The sequence below is a fragment of the Somniosus microcephalus genome, chromosome 11 (assembly GCF_052327205.1).
Source record: "Somniosus microcephalus isolate GS21.2 chromosome 11, FLI_Smic_1.0, whole genome shotgun sequence".
Classification (NCBI taxonomy): Eukaryota; Metazoa; Chordata; class Chondrichthyes; order Squaliformes; family Somniosidae; genus Somniosus; species Somniosus microcephalus.
The window spans coordinates 32492301-32518721 of record NC_140997.1 but is presented as its reverse complement, the minus strand read 5'-3'; positions in this window follow the sequence as shown (position 1 = coordinate 32518721).

Sequence of the window (26421 nt, the reverse complement as noted above, 5' to 3'; positions counted from 1 at the left end):
CACCGACCACATGCAAATGGTGGCAGGGGGCAGGCCCTGGGTCCCTGAAGTTTTTCTGTCCTGTCCACCCCGATTACCAACATTTCCACTGACTCCTTCTGAGGAGTGACTCGTCCGAGGAATGGCTCGCTCTGAGGAGTGACTCGTCCGAGGAATGGCTCGCTCTGAGGAGTGACTCACTCAGACGAATGGCTCGCTCTGAGGAGTGACTCGCTCTGAGAATGACTCGCTCTGAGGAATGACTCGCTCTGAGGGGTGACTCGCTCTGAGGAGTGACCCGCTCTGAGGAAAGACTCGCTCTGAGGAATGACTCGCTCTGAGGAGTGACTCGCTCTGAGGAGTGACCCGCTCTGAGGAATGACTCGCTCTGAGGAGTGACCCGCTCTGAGGAATGACTCGCTCTGATGAATGACTCACTCTGAGGAATGACTCGCTCTGAGGAATGACTCACTCTGAGGAGTGACTCGCTCTGAGGAATGACTCGTTCTGAGGAATGACTCGCTCTGAGGAGTGACTGGCTCTGAGGAGTGACTCGCTCTGAGGAATGACCCGTACTGAGGAGTGAGTCGCTCTGAGGAATGACTCGCTCTGAGGAGTGACTCGCTCTGAGGAATGACTCGCTCTGAGGAATGACCCGTTCTGAGGAATGACTCGCTCTGAGGAATGACTCGCTCTGAGGAATAACCCGTTCTGAGGAATGACTCGCTCTGAGGAGTGACTCACTCTGAGGAAAGACTCGTTCTGAGGAATGACTCGCTCTGAGGAATAACCCGTTCTGAGGAATGACTCGCTCTGAGGAGTGACTCACTCTGAGGAATGACCCGTACTGAGGAATGACTCGCTCTGAGGAAAGACTCGTTCTGAGGAATGACCCGCTCTGAGGAAAGACTCGCTCTGAGGAGTGACTCGCCCTGAGGAATGACTCGCTCTGAGGAAAGACTCGCTCTGAGGAAAGACTCGTTCTGAGGAATGACTCGCTCTGAGGAGTGACTCGCTCTGAAGAAAGACTCGCTCTGAGGAGTGTCTCGCTCTGAGTGACTCGCTCTGAGGAGTGACTCGCTCTGAGGAGTGTCTCGCTCTGAGGAGTGACTCGCTCTGAGGAGTGACTCACTCTGAGGAAAGACTCGTTCTGAGGAATGACTCGCTCTGAGGAATGACTTGCTCTGAGGAAAGACTCGTTCTGAGGAATGACTCGCTCTGAGGAATGACTCGCTCTGAGGAATGACTCGCTCTGAGGAAAGACTCGTTCTGAGGAGTGACTCGCTCTGAGGAAAGACTCGTTCTGAGGAATGACTCGCTCTGAGGAAAGACTCGTTCTGAGGAATGACTCGCTCTGAGGAAAGACTCGTTCTGAGGAATGACTTGCTCTGAGGAAAGACTCGTTCTGAGGAGTGACTCGCTCTGAGGAATGACCCATACTGAGGAATGACCCATACTGAGGAATGACTCGCTCTGAGGAATGACTCACTCTGAGGAATGACTCGCTCTGAGGAATGACTCACGCTGAGGAATGACTCGCTCTGAGAATTGACTCGTACTAAGGAATAACTTGCTCTGAGGAAAGAGTCGCTCTGAGGAATGACTCGCTCTGAGGACTGACTCACGCTGAGGAATGACTCGCTCTGAGGAATGACTCGTACTAAGGAATGACTCGCTCTGAGGAAATACGCACTCTGAGTAATGACTCGTGCTGAGCAATGAATCCGCTGAAGAATAAGAGGAGTGGTGACTGCTACAAGACCCCCGCTCCCTCAAATGGAGGGGGTCCTTGAAGCTGTTGCTGCCTTTTAATGGGGCCTACAGCCACCTTCCACATGGTGGCCCCAGGAAACAATGGCAAGTGGGGTGGACAGGGGGGAAATCATTCAGGGACCCAGGGCAAGTGTGGAAGGAGTGGCCAGCAACGTTCCTGTTGGGGTCGGGGAAGAAAATCCCTTGATACATTTCAGTAAGCGTGCACTGTCTCAATGGGCGTTAGAGGGAATATAGCCTCATATGGTACAGTACAGCACATCACAAATACACAGGCTTTTTAATCACCACAATGAGAAGCCCAAAGATAAGTTTTATCAAAAACCACATGCAATGAATTAGTGGCAGCATTTGTGAGCAGCTGAGCCATACAGACAAAAAAGACCCAAGTCCAATCACTGCTCGGCACTGAGTTAATTGATCTGAGCTGGGCTGGCAGTGGGACAGTTAGCCTCAGTGTCTCTGTGTTTACGAGGGGACAATCGACCAGGGTTCCTATTCCTAATTGCTATCCAGTGACTGCAACTGGAAGTGCTAATGTGTGCACATTGGATGAGAATAGAATGGAGCTCACTGTGATGCTTGCTGTGGACAAATGGTCCCTTGGGAAAGATACCAGAGTAGAACTAGCGCCCATGGAACTATATCCCACAAAGCATCTCCATCAGGGGAGAAGCAGAGGGATGAAAATTGGTGGAAATTTTCTTTTTAATAAGTTATTCACAATGTGATTCATTTTTTATTTAACGAGTTCTCTCTCCTCCTTAAAAGCCTTCTCAAAACCCTTCTTTTCAACCAAGCTTCTGATCACCTCTCCTAACTGTTCCACCATTTTTCTTTTTTATTTCTCCCTCCGAGAAGCACCTCTGGATATTTTTCTACATTAGAAGTGCTGATGCAAATGCAAGTTGTATTGTACACACTCTGCGCTGAAACCAATTGTTACATTGCCCAAGATTCCAACACCTCCCCCCTCCCCATGACTCAAACAGTAACTCACAGTTAGTCTGCCCAGGTCAGCCTGTATTGTCTAGCGCCAAGCTTTCTTAACCACACAGAAAAGATTAGTGTCAAACAATCTGAGAACATTGTCAACAATCTCATTTTTCTGCACCTCAACGACCTGACAGCCATGACACATGACCATGTTTTTGCGCTCTTGGGCAAATATTTAGACTAAAAATCCATTATGGAAAATGAACTCCCTGTCTGTGTAAGCACCGATATTCCTCAGGTACACACACGCCAGAAGGTGTGAGGATAATCAAGGCAGGGACCGCATTACAGGATTTCAAACAAATTTCTTCTGGAATTGTGAAATGTTTTTCATTTGTTTTGGCACAAAGAGCTTCCTGTGAAAGTAAATGGCAGGAAGGGTAGTTTCATGAGAGAAAGTGTGTTTATGAATTTACTATTAATGGACCTAATGTAGTAAAGTGTACTGCAAGATATGTTACTGTGATTATGCACAGAGGAGGATGCAATGTTATTGCTGGTGATGTGATAATGCTGTTACATTGCCGATTGTGACTGTTTTAGTAAAAAGAACACTTAAAAAAAAGTTTGTGCTGCATCAAAGATAGAGCTCGGGGCAACTTTGTCATTGTGATTGCAGATTTTGATGACTTGGTTGAGGACGCGCCCTGTTTCCGGGGCAGAACTTGTTTCATGTTATGATTTTTCTGCTTTCTTTCATTTGTCAAGTGTGGACACATTTTCTGTTCCTGCCTTTGCCTCTCCTCTCCTGAAGGTGCTGACTATTGCTGGGTTCTGTTCCAACATTCCTTCTCTTACCTCAGGCAAGTTCGTTATGTGCACAACCAGGAACACAAACTCAGGAACAAAAACAGAAAATCTTGGAAACACTCAGCAGGCCAGTCAGCATGTATGGGATCTCTGGCTTTCCCCCCCCCCCCCCATTCCCTAGCTCAAAGGCACTGAGGCAAATTATAGCGTCCCAGGCAAGAACAGTTATGGGACCATCTAATCTATACAGCTTAGTGACAAGCGAGACAGTGCTTTTACACTAAGTCATTTGTGGGAGCTTGCTGTGCACAAATGGCTGCCACGTTTCCTACATTACAACGATGACTACACGTCAAAAAAACAGCACTTCATTGGCTGTAAAGCACTTTGGGACATCCGGTGGTTGTGAAAGGCGCTATATAAATGCAAGTGTTTCTTTCTTGGCAGGAATGAGGGATGAGTGTGATAAGGAGGGTCTTACCAGCACATCAGACTTTTGTTAGTCCACCCAGCCAGAAATAGTACATGAGCCTGAAGCCACATAGCATCTGAGGCAGCACTGAGACGGTGTGCTTATTATGCTGTTCACAGACAGGCGGTTTGAGGAATTCCTGGTTCCTCTGATTTCCCAGCAGGGAGCATCCGTAAATTTTACTTTTAATAAATCCCAAAATGTAGGATTTATAGATGGAACAAGGAAACAAAGATACCATAAACCAGGAATGGTCCTGTCGGTCTCTTTAGCTGTTTTATATATGGACACACAGCCCTAAGTCATACACATATAATAGAAAGGCCTGTTATTCTATACTCTTAGATGCGGAGTGCAGATGATTCTGCCTTGTTACATTTGATTGGTGACAATGGTCTAATGTCATGAAGCAAAGGTTAAATTCATTGCACAAGCTGTAAACAAAAGTAGGTGCCCTGCATCTCTCAGTATGTTAACTACAGGAAACTTTGTGCTATCCGGAGGTGAGCTATCCGGCAATCTGGAGCCACCGGCAAAAATCAGCAGCCGTTTTTTTATTCTTTTTCTTTGTTTTTTTTGCTTTGTTTGAACAGTCAAGCTGTGCAAGGTCTGTAGCTATAGCAACAGCTTCAGCTACAGAGCTTTAGGGCCACACCCGAGTGTTTAGAAGCTGTTGCTAAGCAACAGTGTTTGTTGTCAAATACGGAGATAAGAATCTCCATATCTCTCAACATTAACTCTGGAGAGTACGGCACTTTTTAGGCAACGGCAGCAGCTCGGTCCTGTGGGTGCCGGATAGCACAAAGTTTCCTGTATGTGGTTACATGGAGACGCTTTATGTGATTTTAAAGTAAGTGTCAAAGCATTTACATACAATTTGAGAATGAATATACGTTACCAAATCAAAATTCTCCGGTCTCCCTGTGCTTGGTATTACTTTGTAATTGACCTCTGGGAAGGGGTGCGAGAATACTCGGAGTGATGCTCACTGTGGGCCCTCTGTTTGGTATGGCTGAGCCTGGAAACTGGAGCTGCAAGTTTGAATCTACATGTCACAGATATGGTGTGTCAAATTAAGGAACTAATGCATTGTGGTGGGATCAGCGAGTGTCACTTTAATGTGTGTAAATCATGTGCAGGATAGTTTAAAGCTGACATTGAGGTTTGTATTTTTGATGCAGCATACATTGCACAATGAACATTTCAATTATTCAATCATATCCATCATAATCAAAAAATTAAGCTTTCGTTCAGTTCTAAAGAGACAACAGTCATTTTCATTAACAAAGAGACCACGGGGGCTAAATTGGGCCGTGCAGCACCTGTACTTTAGGTGCTATGCGGCCACATAAGGATCGAAAATGGGGTCCGAGATGTGGGCGCGCACTTCCGATGGGAAGTGCGCAGGACGCCATCTTGGTAAAGGGGTTTGTGTGCGCGCAGCTAACAACCGGCGGTAGCATGCAGAGCAAACAGATTATGACGTCAATCAGTGTGCAACACTGATTTGACACTACGCTGCCATTTCCGAACTGAACACTCCAGCCTACGCCCTGTCTTAGCCTCGCACAGCTGAACACGACGTTAAACGGCATGAAGGATCCCCCACCTGCCCTACTTAAAGGGATCATGAACTACTTACAGGTTAGTTGCTGGATTATTTCTTCTGGCTGCTGGTGCAATTCTACATGTTTTTGGAGCTTTCCTATACTTGCCTAAAGTTTGAATAGTCCACAGGAGTGGTCTGGCTGGTGCTGAGGTACTTTTTTGTTGAGTTAAAAGCTTGTGCTTCCAGACATGGGTGACCTGGTAGGACTTCCTCTGAGAATTGAGGATGAATGGGAGAATGAAGAGAGGCCACACAGAGCGGGACAAGCTGCTGGAAGAGGGAGTGAAAGGCTCTCAGCAGGAGGCCAAATCCACCGAGAGTCTTTAGGGAACAATTCTTTCACCTCAACTTCAGCGATGACCAATGCTTGTGACGTCTTTGCTTCATTAAGAACATAAGAACATAAGAAATAGGAGCAGGAGTAGGCCATTGGGCCCCTCGAGCCTGCTCCGCCATTCAATAAGATCATGGCTGATCTTCTACCTCATCTCCACTTTCCTGCACTATCCCCATATCCCTTGATTGCCTTAATATTCAAAAATCTATCGCTCTCTGTCTTGAATATACTCAATGACTGAGGCTCGACAGCCCTCTGGGGTAGAGAATGCCAAAGATTCACCGCCCTCTGAGCAAAGAAATTTCTCCTCATCTCAGTCCAAAATGGCCGACCCCTTATTCTGAGACTGTGACCCTTGGTTCTAGACTCCCCAGCCAGGGGAAACATCCTTCCTGCATCTACCCTGTCAAGCCCTGTAAGAATTTTGTATGTTTCAATGAGATCACCTCTCACTCTTCTAAACTCTAGAGAATATAGGGCTAGTCTACTCAATCTCTCCTCATAGGACAATCACCCCATCCCAGGAACCAGTCTGGTGAACCTTCGTTGCACTCCCTCTATGGTAGTTGGCAGTTTTCAGTCACAACCTAAAGAGGTCGTGACTGAAATCTGCCAACTGCAGCAGCCACAACTGCAAGCTCAAAGCAGGGCAAGGACCGCATTCCCTGCAGCTGTCAAGGTGACCGTGGCTCTTAACTTTATGCATCTGGCTCCTTTCAGGCTGCTGCTGGAGACATAAGCAATATCTCGCAGTTTGCAGTACACTGCTGCATAAGGGAGGTCACTGAGGCTCTCTATACACAGAGACAAGCAGGAGGAGTGAGCACGAGGGTTTGCACGGATTGCAGACTTCCCATGGTGCAGAGTGCCATTGACTGCACGCACATTGCCTTGCATGCTCCTCATGTGAACTCGGCCATTTTCATGAGCCGAAAGGGATTCCACTCCCTCAATGTGCAGCTGGTGTTTGACCACAGGCACCGCATCATGCAGGTGAATGCCCATTATCCTGGCAGTAGTCACGATTCCTTCATCCTGTGGCAGTCCTCTGTGCCACCTATATTTGACCCACCACGGCAAGTCAAAGGCTGGTTACTGGGTGACAAGGGGTTATTCCCACATTACATGGCTCATGACTCCGATCCAGAACCCATGCACCTGTGCACATCATGCCTACAATGAGAGCCATGCTGCCACAAGGAACATTATAGAGCACACTGTAGGAGTCTACGTACTCCTAGCAAAAAATACTGAACTCGGAGAGGTTCAACAGAAAAGGTTTAATTGTTGAGGCTGCATGTTGAACACAAAATGGAGTCAGAGCCTATACCAAGTCCGACTGCCTTTCATCAGTCCACAGCTTCGACTGCTCCTCCCCCGCTCTGGGCTTAACTATGTTGCAGATCGAGTTTCTTAAAGGTGTGATCCTTCTTAAAGGCATGACGCCTGATTTATAGTCTACGGACTGAAAAGCGGATTGTGTCCTTTCTGTGATCGGTACGCCACACAGCTCCCCCCAGAATCCGCTAGTAGGGAGTGTACGAACTGGCGTGGCGGCTTGATGGCACGGCCGGAACAGCTCTTGGCGGTTGGTGTCGGGAGCGGGGCGGTCGGACGCGTCGGGCTCTTAGGCGGTCTGCCCCGCGGTGGGGGTTGGCCCACTTGAACGGGTTCGTCGGGCTCTAGGTGCGCCAGCTTGAGCCGGTCGACCGACACCTTGTCAGTTCTGCCGCCCACTTCGAGGAGGAAGAACTTGTTCCCCGTCTGGAGTACCTTGTAGGGTCCGTCGTATGGGGGCCGTAGAGGTCCTCGGTGGGCGTCATGGCGCACGAAAACAAATTTGGCCATGTGCAGGCTAGGTGGCACGCGGGTTGCTGGTTCGCCGTGCCGGCCAGTGGGTACCGGAGCGAACTGTTGTGCTCGGTTGGCGAAAGCGCGGCGTTGCTGGTCAGCCGACCAGGGGGTCGTGGCGGTGGGCAGGAACTCTCCGGGTACGCGCAGCGGCTGGCCGTACACGAGTTCCGCCGCCGAGGCTTGCAGGTCTTCCTTGACCGCGGAGCGTAGGCCAAGTAGCACCCACGGGAGGTGGTCGATCCAAGCCTCGTCCTCGAGGCTGGCACGGAGGGACGCCTTCATGTACCTGTGGAATCGCTCGCACAGTCCGTTGGCTTGGGGGTGGTAAGCCGTGGTGCGGTGAACGGCCACCCCGAGGTTTCGGGCGATGGCGGCCCACAGATCAGAGGTGAACTGCGGGCCTCTATCCGACGTCATGTCGGAAGGGACGCCGAACTGAGCGAACCAGGTACCGATGAATGCCCTCGCGATGTCGGCGGTAGTGGTGGATGTCAGTGGAATGGCCTCGGGCCAGCGGGTGGTACGGTCCACGATTGTCAGCAGGTGCGTGTGACCTTGTGATGGCGGCAGGGGGCCGACGAGGTCGATGTGGACGTGGTCAAACCTTCTTTCTGGCACAGTGAACTCCTCGAGTGGGGCTTTGACGTGCTGGTGGATTTTGGCACGCTGGCAAGCTATGCAGGATCTGGACCAGACGCGCACATCTTTGCGCAGGCCGCGCCAGACAAATCGGTTGGCCACCAGTCTAACGGACGCGCGGGTGCCGGGGTGTGAGAGGCCGTGGACGATGTCGAACACCCGTTTTCACCAGGATGCCGGGACTACGGGGCGGGGTTGCGCCAAGGAGGTGTCGCATTTGACTGTGACGGCGGACGGGCCGCAGGCGACGTCGGTCAGTCGCAGCCCTGGGACGGTTGTGGGCGCGGAGAGCAGATCGGGGTCGGTGCGTTGCTCTGCTGCCAGTTGAGCATAGTCCACTGCCAGGTAGGCGCCGTGGACGGTGGGGTGGGATAGGCAGTCGGCCACCACGTTGTCTCGACCGGAGACGTGCCGGATGTCCGTGGTGAATTCGGACACCGCAGCGAGCTGGCGTTGTTGCCTGGCTGACCACGGGTCCGCAGATTTCACCATCGCAAATGTCAGGGGTTTGTGGTCGACAAACGTGGTGAAGGGGCGGCCCTCCGGAAGAAATCTAAAATGGCGGACTGCCAGGTACAGTGCGAGGAGCTCGCGGTCAAAGGCGCTGTATTTGGCCTCCGGGGGGCACAGTTGGTGGCTGAAAAAGGCCAGCGGTTGCCAGGCTCCATCGACCCACTGTTCGTACACGGCGCCGACCGCGTGGTCGGAGGCGTCCGTGGTGAGGGCCACCCTGGCGTTGGGCTGTGAGTGAGCGAGCATGGTGGCGTCGGCGAGCACCTTTTTGGCCGAGTCGAAAGCGGTCAACATGTCCACCGACCACTCGATCGCCATTCTGTCTTTCTTACCCCGGAGGGCTTCGTATAGGGGCCGCATGAGGGAGGCCACTCCGGGAATGAAGCGGTTGTAAAAGTTGATCATCCCCAAGAACTCCTGGAGGCCTTTGATGGTGGTAGGCCGGGGGAACTGCTGGACGGCTTGCACCTTGGCGGGCAGGGGAATGGCTCCGTCCTGCGTGATGTGGTGGCCGAGGAATTCGATCCTGCTGAGGCCGAATTGGCACTTGGCTGGGCTGATGATGAGCCCGTGCTCACTGAGCCGCTGGAACAGGGTGCGGAGGTGCTCGATGTGTTCCTGCTTGGAGGAACTAGCTACCAGGATGTCATCCAGGTAGACAAAGAGGAACTTCAGGTCCCGGAGGACCGAGTCCATGAGCCGCTGGAAGGCCTGGGCCGCGTTTTTGAGGCCGAAGGGCATTCGGAGGAACTCGAATAGCCCAAAAGGGGCGATTATGGCCGTCTTGGGAACGTCCGTGAGGTGGACTGGCACCTGATGGTAACCGCGCACCAGGTCGACTTTGGAGAAGACTGAGCGGCCGGCCAGTCTAGCCGAGAAGTCTTGAATGTGCGGTATGGGGTACCGATCCAGCGTGGTGGCGTCGTTTAGGCGCCAGTAGTCCCCGCAGGGGCGCCATCCCCCGTCGGGTTTGGTGACGATGTGGAGTGGGGAGGCCCAGGGGCTGTTGGAGCGGCGGATGATGCTGAGCTGTTCCATTGTGGTGAACTCGGCCCGCGCGATCTCCAGCTTGGCTGGGTCCAGCCTGCGGGCGTGGGCATACACCGGTGGGCCTGTGGTGGGGATGAAGTGTTCTACCCCGTGCTTAGCAACTTTCGCGGAGAAGGTCGGGTTGGTGAGGGCTGGGAACTCAGCCAGGAGTGCTGAGTAGTCGTCCGTTGAGCGGGCGCGGCACTGCCACGTCATTTCGGTGGGTTGGGGGGGGCCATGGCGCCCGGGACAGGTGACATGGTGTTCATGTCCACGAGGCGGCGCTGAGGCATGTCGACCAACAGGCCGTGGGCGCACAGGAAATCCACACCGAGGAGCGGGGAGAGCACCTTGGCGGTGATAAACTCCCAGTGGTAGCGGCGGCCTGCGAGGTCGATGGTGACGGTGCGGGTGCCATACGTCCGGATGTCGGTGCCGTTGGCGGCAGCCAGCGCAGGGCCGCGGCCGCCTCGCTGGATCTCGAGGGCGGACGCGGGGATGATGCTGCGCTGCGCGCCCGTGTCACATAGGAAACGGCGTCTGGAGGCGCTGTCCGGAACATACAGCAGCGCGCCTGCTTGCCCCACGGCCATCGTGTAGGCCGGTGTGGGGGCGGTTGGAAACGTGCAGGGATGGCTGCAGCGGCGTGCCCGTGCGCCGAACCGGGTATGGAAGTAGCAGTAGCCCTGGGTCGGAGGGCTTGGGGGACGTGGGGGCCTGGGGGGCCTCATGGCCGAGCTGTGTGGCCGCGCGATAGAGGGCGGAGCGCGCGCCGACGCTGCGGAGGCCAGGTCGGGGGTGACGGTGTGGTTGGAGCCGGCGGACAGGAGCTTATCGGTTTCGTCGGCCAGGGCCTCAAGGTCCGTGAGGCTGGACGCCACGATCGCCGGGCGGATGCTGGGAGGTAGTTGGCGGATAAAGAGCGTGCGGAAGAGGGAGCCGGGCGGTTTCTCGTCGGTCAGAGCAAGCATGTGTGAGAGCAAGTCTGACGGCGTGGAGTCACCGAGGCCCGGGAGGTCGAGGAGGTGGCAGTTGCGCAAAAATTGGGAGGCTGTGAATTTTTTAAGGAGCGCGGCCTTGAGATGTGCGTACTTGCCTTCCTCCGGAGGGTTTTGTAGTGTTGTCCAGACTTTCGTGATTGTGGAGCTGCCCAGGGAGGTGAGGAGGTAGTCGTACATCATTGCGTCGGCGGTGATGCCGCGGAGTCGGAATTGCGATTCGGCTTGAAGGAACCAGGCGGTGGCTAGGTTCTCCCAGAACTCCGGCAGCTTCACAGAAACTGCGTTTGTGTCAGCCATGGTTACGCTTAGGAGTCGTCCTGAGCGTCAGGGTCACCAATGTAGGAGTCTACGTATCACAGAAATCACAGAAACCCCACAATGCAGATAGAGGCCATTTCGGCCCATTGAGCCTGCACCGACACATATCCCACCCGATCCCCGTAACCCCACGTATTTAGTCCCCCTAACACTAAGGGTCAATTTATCATAGCCAATCAACCTAACCCGCACATCTTTGGACCGTGGGAGGAAACCGGAGCACCCGGAGGAAACCCACGCAAACACGGGGAGAATGTGCAAACTCCACACAGACAGTCACCCGAGGCCGGATTCGAACCCGGGTCCCTGGCGCTGTGAGGCAACAGTGCTAACCATACGTACTCCTAGCAAAAAATACTGAACTCAGAGAGGTTCAACAGAAAAGGTTTAATTGTTGAGGCTGCATGTTGAACACAAAATGGAGTCAGAGCCTACACCAAGTCCGACTGCCTTTCATCAGTCCACAGCTTCGACTGCTCCTCCCCCGCTCTGGGCTTAACTATGTTGCAGATCGAGTTTCTTAAAGGTGTGATCCTTCTTAAAGGCATGACGCCTGATTTATAGTCTACGGACCGAAAAGCGGATTGTGTCCTTTCTGTGATCGGTATGCCACAACACCATCAGCTTCCTCAAGCAATGCTCCCACTGCCTGGATCGCCCTGGAGGAGCCCTGCAGTATTCAGCTGAGCGGGTGTTAAGATTTGTGGTAGTATGCTGCATGTTGCACAACCTGGCCATTCTGAGGGAACATCCCTTGTCACCACCTATCAGACAAGAAGCTGAGGAGCAGGAGCACAATGAGGAGGAGGAAGTGCAACAGGAAGTGGAGGAACAGGGAGAGGAAGGGAGGCTACAACGCAGACAGCCCCTTTCTGCCCGGGCTCTACATGATCAAATTATTAATGAGCGATACCACTAACTCAACCACACCTCCCCATTCACCAACAGTCCCACACTCCTTACCTTTCCTCGATCACTGACCATCACATTGTCCTCTTTCCAACAAAACAAAAATAAAAGCCAACAGAAAATGTACATTCCAATCCAAGTTTATAAATTAAATCATGACATAATGCATACAAAAATAAACTAATCACCCTTGTGCAGTCCCTGGCTGCCTCTTCCGTGTGCCTTTGTCTCTCCTAGTACTCCTACGAAGTGCTTCCCCAGTGGCTGCAGCATGGGTGGCGGAAGGCTCTGACCTTCAATTGAGGAGACTGCAGATGGCCTTGGAGGGCCACCTCGAGCAGCTCTATGCACTGCCACTCTCCAGGGGTGACGCCTCAGCAATCCTAGTAATCTGATGAAGAACAGACTGCTGTGATGTCCTGAAAGCACCTTTGAACCGTGGTATCTAGAGCCACGATGACAACAATCTAAGCTTGCATGGCAGCAGTCTGAGCTTCCAATGCAGCACTCAGACTGTCGATGGAAGCTGTTTGTGCTGCAATAGAAGCTGTGGCATCGGCCATCAGACGCTGCACCATGGTGGGTTCCACAGGTGCGCTGATGGAGGTGACCACCTGTCCCATGTTGGAAAGGATGGGCTCCAAGCTCTACTCAAAGCTCTGAGCCAAGTTGGTGATGGACTCCTCCATGCTCCTTGACATTGAGCACAAGCTTTCTGGCAGACTTTCCAGTACACCAAGCACCAGTCTTCTTCTGTTGCCTGGCCCATCAAAGTCCTCATCTGAGTCCTCTGGAGCAGAACTAGTGTGCGACCTTGCCCTCCGGTGAGCTGGCACCTGCACTATCTTTCCCATCACCCTGGCTCCTGCGCACTTGTGCCCAGTGTCTCACCACGTGCAGATCCCTCCTCTAACCTAGCCTCTAAAATATGCATAGCGTCAGTCTCTGAGCTGGTGGCTGCGAGTGTAAGATTGAGTGTCAGTGTTTCTTCATCTTTACTGTCTTCTTTCTCTTCTTCCTCTGACTGGGAAGATTCCAGTTCTTGGGTATCTGAAATGAAAAAGTGACAAGGGTTGGGTTGTGGTGAGGTAAGAAGTGCGTGCTAACACCATCTGCAGCTTGTGAGTCGGAAGAGATTGTGGGATGATAGAGAAGTCTTGAGAGAGAAGGAGGATTAGGAATGCAGATACCCTCATCATCGATCACTCCAGCCCCGCCAGTGGCCACAGCTTCAGTGACGCCCCTTCCCATGATGGCCAGCACGGTCTCCTCCATGGGGGTTAAAAATGCAGATGCACTTGTCCTCCTGCAGTTCTTGCCTGCCACCTCCTGTTATGCACCACCTTCTCCTGCAAGAAAGTGGGAAGTATGTCAGTGAGTGACCTGCAATATGTTTGGGTGATGTGGCTGTCATGGTAGAGTAGCTGCCAGTGTGTACACATTCGAATCATTAACTTATTGCACAGCTCACCATCTACACAAGAGGATAAGGGCTAATTTCACAGTTCCGGGCTCCCAGCAGGGAACTGCACTCAAAGGGAGCAAGGGTTAGAGGCAAGGCTACAGCGTTGATCCCCAATTCTCCAACTTAGGCTCCCTGTGAGCACAACTCCTCACCGGGAGCATGGGATTGCAGAATTAGTGCAAAGTTCAAAGTGAGAAAAGGTCATTTGGCCCATCAAGGCACCTCCATTCAGAGTCTACGTGTGACTATTCTCTCATAGACTTCACTCACTACTACCCATACTTCAGGAACATTAAATTCCTTCCCTTAACTCCCCTGAAAGTCAATAAAGCAGTCTTATTAATAAACTTATCCTTGAATAGTAGAAAACTTCATTCCATGACCTGTCCCCTTTATAATCCTTTCCCCATTGAAATCTCCTTTAAGATTTAAGGTTTGCATGTTTCTTTTCACAGTACAGTGGCAAGAATGTTTTTCTGTAAATTTCTAATGTTTAAACATTACTAACCAGCACCATACAGAGAGAGATTTCCACAATGATCTACATTTAGCCCTGGACAGTTTCTGGCCAAATAGTGATACTGTGTGGCTCTGTAAGTGTGTACACCCACCTCGGTCATATTCTGGAAGTGTTGCCAATGATGCACTTGCCATCAGAGGCGATAAATGCAACAGCATGCTGTGAGGAATACAGGAAGGACACACAGCTTCTATCACAGTTCTTATCAAGTCACCCAAGAGAAACAGAGAAAGACACCACACACAATGAACTTGGCAAAGTAATGAGAGAGAAAGAGACATAAAGATAGAGGAAGTCATTTCAACACATCCCAGGGTGTGAATAACGAGAGTGCTGAGGTCAGGCTAAACATATCTTACCCAGACACACTTGCATTCTAATTACTTTCACTGGGAGAATGTACATACAATTCGCATCACTTGCTTGTACAAAACATCAGAAAGGATTGTGTTATAAAATATTACGGAATGAAATGCAGACTTTGCACATTTCTATCCCTTGGAAGAGTATTGCTGTGCTTGGAGGAAGGGATGGCTGGTAATTTTAGTGAACAGTCAGTGTGAATATATTATGGTACTTCCACAGTGCTCACATCGGCTCTTTAACTAAAATTATTGACAGGAAGAATTTCACTCCGTGATTCCCAACACCTGGGATCCATCTTTTGACCTCTTGGTTAACAATGTGTCATTGATTTTTATGTATCTCTGACAGTGACAGTGGAGCAGTTTGCTTTTCATAGAAGTGACTGCTAAGAAATTGATTTTTGTGGCCATGTTCTATGAGGTGCATGAGAGCAGTCTCTTCGCCTCACTCTTTCCCCACAACAATGCATGGCCAAGACTGTGAGTTCCACAACCACCAGTGCTGTATCCTAGCGCTGTGTGGCATAGCCAGTCAAATCACTAGCGTGTGGCTCCTCTAAACTGCTTCTGGTGTGGAGATGCCGGAGTTGGACTGGGGTGGACAAATGTAAGAATTGATTTCACAAATGTAAAAAGCTTGTGATTTAAAATAAAGCTGTTGGACTATAACCTGGTGTTGTGTGACTTCTTACATTTAAACTGCTTCTGGCAGTAAACATTAACAGGTGACGGGGTGTGAGGACACCTTTTCTTTGCCTGGTACGAACATTGAAAACATTTTGTTTTCAATGAATTTGTCTGATAAAGTGGTTACGGAGACTCTTGTTAACAAGCTAATTATGATATTTCCTTTCTGTTGCTTATTGTTGTTGCTATGTCTGTGGTTCATCAAGATAATTTCACAATGCAGCAGCCTGTACGTGAGATCTGTGAGCTGACCTATTGTTATGTAATGTTAGTTCTGCCCTTTGCCTATTCAGAAAATGTCTCACTCGTGATATTTGCTTCACTTGCATCTTCTAATGCTTGTAACCTGTTTGATACCCTCATACACTAAAGATACTACAATACTGCTACTTATGAACAGCACATTGTAACTGTAATTTGTATCCTAATTAGCAGGCCTCTCCAGTGTACATAATGCTGACTTACAGAAGCCTCCAAATATAATTACTGTGTGTAGTATGTGTACCCGAATAAAAATGTATTTCATACACAATGCACGTAGTATGGGATTAGTGGGATTGAGGAGAAAATATCAGACAAGTGGACCAACGTTGATGGGGAGTCAGCTCAACCTGATGCCAGCTTAAATATTTATTAAAATATCACATCCACCTTTGATCCCCCGTACAATCTTTTGTCTCTCTCATCCTGATCGTTCTCTCTGATATGGCCTCCATCTTTGCTCCCTCAAGCCCCAGGGACGCAGACTTAAGACTATCTGGCTCACAGCTGGTTTAGCCATCCATTGGTCAGATCTGGCTGGATCACTCTGCTCTGCTCAAACCACCCACTACTCCAGAATCATCGTGGAGAGCAAAGATAACACCCCAGCAGTTTTTTCTCCACTCCCAAATCTCTTTAAACCCATCTCCCCAGTCCCTTCCAAACTTACCTCCAACAACAAGTACAAAGAGATCATGGACACCTTTGTCACTAAGGTCACTATCTCCAACCTTGCTGTCCCCTCCAAAGTCCTTTAACATGTTGTTGCCTCCCAAATCTTTGCCCATCTTTCCCACTACTCCACGTTTGAATCTCTCCAATCAGGTTTCCCTGCCACAACCCGAATCAAAGTCACAAATAACATCCTCTGCGACTGTGACATATTTTCCTTCCTTGTCCTCCTTGACCCCTCTGCAGCCTTTGACATGTTTGACCACACCTATTATGTCCGTGTATAATTGAGACACGGACAGCTGGAGTTGATCATAACAAGTCTTTACTGAATGGAGACAATTGGGAAACTGAAACTACAGAGGACTGCTAGCGCCTTTTATACAGGGGTGGTCACTGCCGGTACTGCAGTCTGAGACCAGTTATTCCCTTAAAGGTACATACACAACAATTCCTCCCCTTTTAGATAAACAGTACATAATATTCATTTAACAACTAAATGATAACTAATTACAATCACAATTACGATTGCTAGATACATTGGTTGAGGTTAAGCAATTATAAGTTCAGTCTTTGAGGAGGCTTCCTGATTCTGTCTGGATAGTGCCTCTTTGGGGTATCAGGTTCTTCTGGCAAGGTTGAGTCGGGATCAATGTCGTTGTTTGGTTCCTCTGCTTCCAATATCACCGATTCTGCGGTAGATGCAATTGGTACTTCGGTTTCATCGCCAGGTGTATCAGATCGTGGTGTGGAGTTGACGTTTTCCAGTGACTCTAGAATCTGGTCAGCATGGCATCTTACAATGTTCTCTCCAACGTCCACGGTATACATGAGAGGTCCTTGCCGTGTACAAATCGTTCCTGGCTGCCATTTCTCTGTGCGGTAGTCCCGGGCCAACACTGGTTGACCTATCTTAAAACTCCTGGTCGGTCTTTCATTCATATTCTGAAACTGCCTGTTCTCCACATCTCTTCTGATGTTCGGCTTAACCAGATCCAAGCGGCATCGTAGTCTTCGATTGAAGAACATCATGGCAGGAGTTTGGTTGGTAACCGCATGTGTCGCATTCCGGTAGGCAAACAAGAAGTTGTCCACCTTGTGTTGTAGGGGTATATCTTCATTACACGTTGCCTTGATAGCCTTCTTGAATGTTTGAACAAACCTCTCGGCCAATCCATTAGTGGCTGGATGATATGGGGCGGATGTGTAATGCTTAACACCATTGTTCTTTAAGAACCTCCGGAACTCTTCAGACACAAACTGTGGTCCATTGTCAGAGCAAATCTGTTCAGGCAGCCCATTCCTGGTGAATATGGTTCGTAAGACTGTGATAGTTTTTTCTGTGGTGGTTGAGGACATTTTTATTACCTCTGGCCACTTTGAATGTGCATCCACCGCAATTAAAAACATCGAGTCCATAAAGGGACCAGCAAAATCAATGTGCACCCTTTGCCATGGAGATGAGGGCCACTTCCATGGATGTAGAGGAGCTTGTGGTGGGGCGTTTTGGACCTTCTGGCATCCTGTACAGCTCTTGGTCATCTCTTCGATTTCTCTATCGATTCCCGGCCACCACACAAACGCTCTGGCTAAGTTCTTCATTTTTACCCCACCCAGATGACCCTCATGAAGCTCATTGAGCACTCTATCCGTCAACTTAGGTGGAATTACTACTCTGGATCCACACATCAAGGTTCCTCTGCACACTGACAGCTGTTCTCTTCTCGGCGAGAATGCTGGCAGCAGTGGTTCGCCATGTGCTGGCCATCCCTTCACCGTTAAATCATAGACCCGGGATAGTGTCGGGTCATTCCGTGTTTCCTTTTCTATGCTTGCATTCGTCACAGGGAGACATTCGACTATGGTCGAGTGGAATATCTCCATTGGATCCACTGCAAGTTCTTCTTCCACCGTCGGCAACGGTAGGCGCGACAATCCATCAGCATTCCCATGCTGTTTAGTTTCTTTGTACTCGATGTCATATTGGTGTGCCCCTAGGAAAAGGGACCACCTCTGTAGCCGTTGTGCTGTCATTATCGGTACGCCCTTCTGAGGGTTGAAAATGGAGACAAGAGGTTGATGATCAGTTAGTAGAGTAAATTTTTGACCGTGCAGTTAGTGATTGAACTTCTTCACCCCCCACACTAGGCTGAGGGCCTCTCGGTCAATCTGGGCGTAGTTACGCTCGGCCGAAGTTAACGAACGTGACGCAAAAGCTATCGGCCTCTCTAACCCATCAAGGAATTTATGTGACAGTACCGCCCCAATGCCGTAGGGAGACGCATCACACGCCAGTCTTATCGGTAGTGATGGGTTGTAGTGAGCCAATACTTCTCTTGAAGTGATTAGGTCCTTACTCTTCTGAAAGGCCCACTTACAGTCATTGCTCCATTGCCATGCTACTCCCGTTCGTAGTAGGGCGTTCAGTGGGTGCAGAATTGTGGACAAATTCGGTAAAAACTTATGGTAGTAATTCACCAATCCGAGGAATGACCTCAGTTGCGACACATTTTCAGGCGCTGGGGCCTTAACAACCGCTTCAATTTTGTCAGGGGACTTATGTAACCCCTCTTCATCAATCACGTGGCCACAATACGATATCTGTTTCTTAAAAAACTCGCACTTGGGGCGGTTGGCTCGTAGCCCATGTTCACGCAGTCTAGTGAGCACCTGCTCTAGGTTGGCAAGGTGTTCACTGTCATCTTCACCTGTCACTAGGATGTCGTCCAAGTAACACTGAGTCCCCGGAATCCCTTGCAGGACTTGTTCCATCGCTCTTTGCCATATCGCCGGAGCTGATGCTACTCCGAATACCAGTCGATTATACTGGTAAAGACCTTTGTGAGTGTTTATCGCGAGATACTTCCTAGAGGATTCTTCAACCTCCATCTGCAAATATGCTTGTGCTAGGTCAATTTTTGTAAAACGCTTCCCTCCAGATAGTGAGGCCAAGATATCTTCTATCCTTGGAAGAGGATATTGTACTGTGTGAAGGACTGGGTTCACCATCACCTTGAAGTCCCCACAGATGCGAACCTTCCTTGGCTCCTCAGACATTTTGTTTAACGTTTTCTTCATGACAGGAATGATGGGTGTCGCCCACTCGCTCCAGTCTACCTTAGATAACACGCCTGCATTCTCCAGATTCTCCAGCTCTGCCTTGACGGCTGGCCGAATTGCATATGGTACCGGTCTTGCTTTGAAAAACTTGGGAATCGCATTCTCCTCTATTTTTATCGAGGCAGTTATGCCTTTAAGAGTGCCCAGTTCTTGATGAAATACCTCTTTGGTGTCAGCTAAGATTGTTGACAATCGTCCAGGAGTGACGTCGTCATCCTTTTTACCAGCCACCGTCAGTGCCTGAATGGAGTGCCAGTCTAAACTTATCTTTCTGATCCATTCACGTCCCAATAACAGTGGTCCACCATCTTGCAGGATGTAGAGATACAATTTCCGTATTTTCTTGCCGTTGTATTCGACAGGCACCCTTATTTTTCCTCTGGGGTATACTTTTTGCCCCGTATACGTCCTCAAGACAATGGATGTCTCTCTCAAGGGTATGTGTGAGAATAGCCGCTCGTAGTCTCGTCGATTCATGACGGTTAGAGCTGATCCTGTATCCAATTCCATTTTGACTTGGGACCCTGCTATCGTGAGGGTGACCCAAATGGTTCGGTGATCCTCTTTGGCGATTACATTGTGAAGTTTGAGACAGCTTAGCCTCTTGTTCCCGGATTCACTATCGCTCATCTGGTCTTCGGAACTACTGTCCGTCATCTTTTGTACTTTCCTGTACGGTTCCTTAGTAACCTTTTTGTTATCGTTGGTCTTCTTCCTAGACCAGCAAACTCATGCAATGTGTCCCATCTTTCCGCATTGCCTGCATATTTTGTCCTTGGACCAGCAGTCCTTCTGGTCATGGTTAGTTCTGCCGCAGCGATAACATTTTGCAAATCCCCGTGTCAGTTCGTGGGTGCCGTATTCCCGTGGCTTTTGTTGTATTTCCGCAGCTCCCCTGGCTGCTGCTTCGTACGATACTGCCACGCTGAAAGCCTTATCTAGCGTCAGCTCTTTCTCTGAGAGTAACCTCTTCTGGGTTCCTTCACTCAGGAGTCCACAGACAAATTTGTCCCGCAGGGTATCGGCCAGTCCTGCTCTGAACTGGCAGTGCTTTGATAGCTTGCGTAGTTCCATAAGGTACTCAGCATTGCTCTCATCTTTATGCTGAGTTCTCCTGTGGAATTTAAATCTTTCTGCTATCAGCAGTGGTGCAGGGTTTAGGTGTTCCTGTAGGATAGCAACAATTTCGTTAAAACTCTTTGCCTTCGGTTTGGCTGGAGCAATCAGGTCCCGCAATAGGCCGTACGTTCTTGCGCCCATTAAGTTTAGCAGTACCGATGCCTTTTTCTCATCAGCTATTTTGTTTGCCTCGCAATATACCTCGACTCTTTCCACATACGTGGTCCAGTCCTCTATTGCATTATCAAAGGCAGTGATACAGCCAGTCTTCGGCATCTTGGAAATCTAAAATGGCGCCACCCGCGCTTTGCCTTCTTCCCCGATTTAATAAAATGGCGCTTCCCGCACTTTGCCTTCTTCCCCGCTGGATTAAGATGGCGCCTCCCGCGCTTTGCCTTCTTCCCCGCTGTTGCTAGCGCTGCTTTCTGTGGTTTCCGTTGCAACCTGCAGCTTCTCGCGGCTTCCTGTGCGTTTTATATATATTTCCTTTGTTATTTTATTTTTTTCCCATCGTGGAACAACCCTGTGGGATTCTTGCCTCCCTCTTCTCGGGTCTGTACGCAGCCCGGCTTCGTAGCACCGGCCGCGCCCTGTGTGCTCCACTCTCTCTCTCTCTCCTCTTCCCGACAACGTTGCTCGGCCCCGTTGCAAGCCACCCGCTCGAGTTCTAGACCGCCGCAGCCCAGGAAGGATCAGTGTACTACCTGCCACCAGCCCGATTGGCTGAAGCACCGTCGACAGGAACCAAGCCCCGCTCTCGACAGCCTCTCCTGCAATCGTCAACTCCGCTGACTCAGGGGCGGATGCCCACGGTCGACGCCCATTTCTACTGCTTCTTTCTTCCTTCTGGCCTCGACCTCTGCTCACTTCGCTTCAGGAATGGATCCCAGGAGGTGGTGCAGACTGTAGGTAAGTTCGTATCTGCTCGTCACCAATATTATGTCCGTGTATAATTGAGACACGGACAGCAGGAGTTGATCATAACAAGTCTTTACTGAATGGAGACAATTGGGAAACTCAAACTACAGAGGGCTGCTAGCGCCTTTTATACAGGGGTGGTCACTGCCGGTACTGCAGTCTGAGACCAGTTATTCCCTTAAAGGTACATACACAACAACACCATCCTCCTCTAATGGCTTTCCTCCATTGTCCAGCTCAATAGGACTGCCCTTGCTTGGTCCTAAGCTTACCTATAAAATTGTAGGGAGAGCTTCTCCAGCATTGATGGAAATGAAAGTTGGGAGAGATGTATAATGTGTGGCTAAATCAATATCTCCCGTTTTACATAATCACCCAAAGTCAAAACTTGCCCCATGATATACTATCACATTTCTATACACATATATTGTAATATTTAATACAGGTTTGATGTAAGTCTTAACAGGTAATAGGATGCAAGACCAAATTTAATTTAATTGTGTTTGAAATTTGTTATTCAGGAACAATCAGTTCTGCCAGCAAACTTAAGTAATAATTTTTACATGGTGGAAATGCTGGATAAAAATAATTCTCAACTCACTTACTGACTAGACTTAAACATTAAGAATGGGGGTAAGGGCAGGCTGTGAAATTGTACTCCAGCCTGAGACCAGCTGGAATTTATCTGATTTAATAAAAAAAATAATGTAACACTTCCAGCCTGGATCAGGCTTCCTTCCATTCCTTTTTTGCCAGTGGTGGTCAATACCAGGTGTTAAATAGCTGCATACGCGCAACAAGAATTTAAATAATTTAACTTACAAGCCACGAGAGCCTACTACTAAAGAAAGACTGTCTGATTTGAGTTGGACTGTGGCCTACCTATTGTGCTCAGCCACTCTACTAGTTGCTGCTTAGGAGTAAATCAAATTTTTGATCCAAACTAACAGGAATTGGATCAATTCAGGTCCATTGCAAAGATCACAAGCGTCACCACTTAAGTTTGCGTTGGAAAATAAAGTATGCAAAGCAACAAAACATCCCTCTGAAAATGCCTGTTCCTATTTTCCAAGCACTAATGTCGTTTATCATAATCACGATGAATGTTTTTTGAGTGGCTGAGCTGTGGCTGGAGCAACAAAGGTGGACCCCATGTATTGTGAGGACAAGCATAATAACAGGACTAACATACAATTGGAATCCAAATTTTGTTTGGCAACCAAGTGAATTTAATGTCTCCTAGAGAAAAATTCTACCCAAATCGTAATTGGAATAAAGCAGCATTCATCTGAAACTTAAGAGAAATGTAACAGATTTGTCTTCTCTCTCAGCACTAATAAGTTCTTTCAAAGGTTTAGGGATGCTTTGAAAGTCAGTTTAACAAGTATTTGTGCGTTCATATTTTATTGATGACCAATAATGTGACTCCTGCCATTGTACACAAAAGCCATTAATTCCATGCAACAGCAGAATCAACTGTATCTGGGCTTCTCTACTATGAACTATATATGAAAACAGCATATATGCATTTGTTATTCTGTTGCTTGTCTGCCTTTGCTGGCTTCACTTGACATATCCTCGATTAATGCTAATAAAACCGTCATCAGATTTAGAGACACGGAGCATAAAAGAGGCAAACAGCCCACTCATTTAAGTCAGGCATGTGTTTAATATCCTGCTGCTACAAAAACACCAGACAGCCTTTCTTTCTGAGGGAATGGAGTGCAGTTAATTTTGGTTCCCCAGAAACTTGATTTTTTTTTAGCTGTTAACTGCAGCTTTTTGACATTGTTGGCACAACAACAATGAAGAGATAGTTATGATTTGGAACTGTAAACCTCTCCTCCTCTCTACCTCTCTTCTCTCCTTTAAGACGCTGCTTAAAACCTACCTCTTTGACCAAGCTTTTGGTCATCTGCCCTAATTTCTTATGTGGCTCGGTGTCAATTTTTTGTCTTAAAATATTCCTGTGAAGCACCTTGGGACGTTTTACTACGTTTAAGGCGCTATATAAATGCAAGTTGTTGTTGTGGGTGTGGACTGTATTGCTAGAATGAGGGAATACCATATGGCCATGAAGATCTTGCCTATGACTGGGATAAAATATTTAAAGAGGCATCAATATCTTTTCTGCTTATCTTATGAGAAAAATAAATAATGTGTGGGCGAAAATCAGCGGCCCTTCCAGTGCACTCCTGTCATAACTACAGTAGGAGTATGACAGAACTGGCAAGGGATTTTGGAAAGAGCCAGAAATTAGGTCAGGACCAGGAGGGAGTGGGACCAGGGAGCAGACTGGGAATTCCTGCATCCCCAGCTTAGGAACGCTCAGATGAATAAAGTATATCGACCTCAAGAATGGCAGTTGTGGAGCCCACCTGCTGGGTCCAAGCACCTTGCCCCAGATCCAGAAGATCTACAGCTGATTTTGCGGCCCGTGGGGGCAGGTGGTTGTCCCAGGTGTGCTCCAAGTGTCAGCCTTGGCTCTTGCCTCTGAGTCAGAAGGTTATGGGTTCAAACCCCTCTTCCTGAGACTTGAGCAGATAATCTAAGTTGACACTCCAATGCGGTAACGATGGAATGTTGTACTGTTGGAGGTGTTGTCTTTCACATGAGTTGTTAACACGAGGCCCCATCTGTCCTCTCAGGTGGATGGAAGTGATTCTATGGCACTATTAAAGAAGACCCATGGAATTCTCCTGGTTCCTAAGCCAACAGTTCCCTTAGCCTTGATGTATGCAAATTGGTTGCTGCATTTCTCTGCATTATAACAATGACGATGACTACAGTTTAAAAGTACTTCCGTGGTTGTAAAGTGCTTTGGGACATCCTGAGGTCATGTAAGATACTATGCAAATGCAAGTTCTTTCTATCTTTCACAGTTGTACAGCTGCCTGCCAGTAGTATTATAATTAAGGGACTTGCCCCTGATCCCGCAAACTTTGAGATCTTTGACCCCTACCTGTTGTAGATATCCAAGAGGCTGTACATTTAACATGTCTTGCTGAGATGTTAAGGAAGCTGCTATATTAGCTGTGAAACACAGCCCAATAAACAGTCTATTCCTGTTAATTTAAAGTCACTTAATTCATATTACTGATTAATTTAAATTCAAAAAGCCCCCAGTGCTATCTTATTCTAAATGCTTAATTCAAATTACTGAATATTTCAATATTTTTAAGTCTAAAAGATTAGTTTGAATTAACAGGAGTAGATTGTACCTTGATGTGCCACTGAAGCATTGCCCTATTGTATTTGTTACATAAGTCCACACTCCAGTAAATGCAAGTTAGCCTATTTTGGGTGATAGAACAATTACTGCCAAGGATGTTATTCAAATAAGGCAAAATCCTATGTTATTTTATTCCAGTGTTTATGTTCTTTCACATATGGTAGCAACAGATTTATTATTTCAACTGAGTAATCCATTTCATATCAAACATCTGGCTTGCTGACACTGGGCTAATACCCTAATCAGGAAATAATTTTCTGTATGCATGTCAAGTTAATTGTATCCCATTCTTTGCATTTCCCCTTCTCCTCCATCTTTACTTGTTAGAACAGGTATTGGAAGCAGACGAGAAACAGAAAATGTCAGGCAGAAACTGTGGAGAGAGAACAGATGAGTTGACCCTTTGTCAAAACTGAAAGATATTATAGATGAACAGCTTTTAAAAAGGATCAGCACAAAGAGAAGGGGTATGGAAAACACACACGCATACACATAGTACAATAACCTGCAAAGTGATTGGAGTAATTGTGACTTTGGCCGATAGTGCAAAACGGGCAAAATCGATTCAGCCGCCCGTTATACATCACTCCCGATTATCATTTCCATTGAAGTCAACCCCAGGTTTGCACATGTGGACTGTCTAAAGTACAATCCGGTGGCCTATGCTGTACTGCTTAGAGTTCATCTCACTTGTGACCCTGACCTTCTACTAACACTAGGGTGCTGGCCTATGCGTAATGTCCATTGGACATTAATAGGATTGGAGTTTCAAAAAGATAAATTAGACACAGAGAGCAGATCTTGCTGTGGGTTTTGGACAGATCCTGCGCTTGTGGGAATTGGACGGAAACTCATACCTATTCCCTTAAGGCTGTGCAATCCTCCTCAGCTGATTTCCCTCTATTCACTGTGCCCAGGTGACCCAATACACCCAGGTGCAGAAACAAAAAAAATCTGCCCAGCAAGTTTTTGACATTTAATAATAGTAAAAATTACTATGAATACATTGAACAATTTTTTAAAAACAGTTTGCTGTGTCTTATTTGAAACCCAGGGGCAATGGAACTTGTCAATTGCTCAACCTGAAAGAAGTAACACAATCAAGAGTTTCAGATAATGTCACAAACCAGAAGAATGAATGTGACATGAATCTTGTCATTCATGTGGAAATGACTTATGAAATAATACTGGGCAGCCTGCTGGTGGCGCTGTCCAGGGAGAGTATAAATACTCGGGCATGGGCCCAGCTTGCTCAGGACATTCTTTAACAGGAACTAGTGAAGGACACAACTAGATCTCCATGTTGAAAAACAGTTGATTAAAGCCTTGTTTAATACTCAGACCAAGTGCCTAGTAGTTTTCTTACATCAGAATGTAAAGTGGTTCTGGGCACTTTTACACTGAGGCAGATGTGCAATACTCCCAAATATAAAGGAAGTGCCCACTGGAGTTCTGACAGCATTGCAGACCTAGATGTTTGTGGGACTGGCCTGCACGTTAGGCACCTCCTTCTGGCCTGCAAAATGCGCAGAGGTAGTCCTGTGTGTCTGCATTACTGTATATGACTCTATTTTGCTTCATGATGCAAGTGCACAGAACTGGCTCTGCATTAATTCTCAGCACTTAGTAAGTTAAATGTCAAAGATCACGTTTGAGACCTCTTGTCTGTAAGGTTGCCCCTCTGGGAAGTTTAAGAAAAATGATACATGGGAGAATTGACGAAAGTCGCCCCATTTCCAGGCGTAACTGCAAAATTCATTAACATTCACAATCCATGCTGTGCACGCTCATTGATTTGGCAGGGTGGCACCAACCTATGGTAACCAGGGAAAGGGCTGCGCACAGATCTCTCAGCTCGCCTTTGGGTCCTGCTCTCAGGACCT